Raw genomic sequence first — 1,145 nt, 5'->3', positions numbered from 1 at the left:
GACCGGAACCAGAATCGAAACCCTACCTGACAAAATAAGAGCCCCACATCCTCAACAATCTTTTTTTAATGATTATGATAGTTATTTTATTCATGTGTTCAATAATGAAGCAGTCAGTAATAGCTTTAAATGAGCTCTGTCTGACCAGTATGTTTGCATCTTGCATCTGTAATACTACTACTACTACTACTACTACTACTACTAATAATAATAATAATAATAATAATGTCGGAAAAATCGTATTTTATTACAGTATCAATATTTATAAAACAAAAAAACGGCAAATGCCAACATTGCTTTAACCCTCTATGGCATGAATTATATATTTTGGAGAGAAAAAATACACCTCTATTTGACCGCGGTCACGCCATCTGCATTTAGAAAACGCTCGGACGCGTTATCTACACCGAAAACTAAGGTGCGCGTCTAGTTTTACGACAGCGGCGTGCCCAAAACCAGCAAGTCAAATTTTCATATTTCATACTTTCCCTTTACTATTCATATAAAAAAAAATACTGGTAAAAATATACAACTAAACAACTATTTTTAAATTAAATATAAAGAAAACAGTAGCTTGTATATTACTTTAAATAGTGCTGTTGTTTTAAAAATAAAAAATATAAAAACAAAAAATCATAATAAAGAATCGCTCATATAATTGAAGAATATTGAGATTATTAATCCGTGTATCATTCGTTCATTTGATATTCAATTGAGAATCAAAATCGGAAAATTAAAAAACCAATTCGTTTTTTCGTTTTTTCGTTTTTGAATATAATACCAAAAAACGAATAACGGCTTGTATTTTGTATTTTTATTTGGTTATCCAAACAAAAATTGGAAATTTAAAAAACGGACCAGGAGCCGAATTTGATTTTGATTTTGAACTTGACCCATTTGTGTGCCCCGGAAGTTACTGATTTGTTTATTCTTGGTGGGTTTCTGTTGCGCGGGAGTTCACTGCAGTGTTATCTACACAGTCTGTATTGCTGTAGGCAGCATGGCCGGACTGGAACCACATTCTGGCCTAATTAAATAAATTGGCCATCAGCTCCAGGAAATACAGCTACGTTGTTGTCATCAGTGATGTAGACACTGGGACCGTGTACCTTTTCAAATGAAAACAGTGAGGGAAGAAGTTTACT

This window comes from Astyanax mexicanus, chromosome 7 (assembly GCF_023375975.1).
Source record: "Astyanax mexicanus isolate ESR-SI-001 chromosome 7, AstMex3_surface, whole genome shotgun sequence".
NCBI lineage: Eukaryota > Metazoa > Chordata > Actinopteri > Characiformes > Acestrorhamphidae > Astyanax > Astyanax mexicanus.
The sequence above is the reverse complement of the archived record's forward strand: the minus strand, read 5'-3'. Positions refer to the sequence as shown.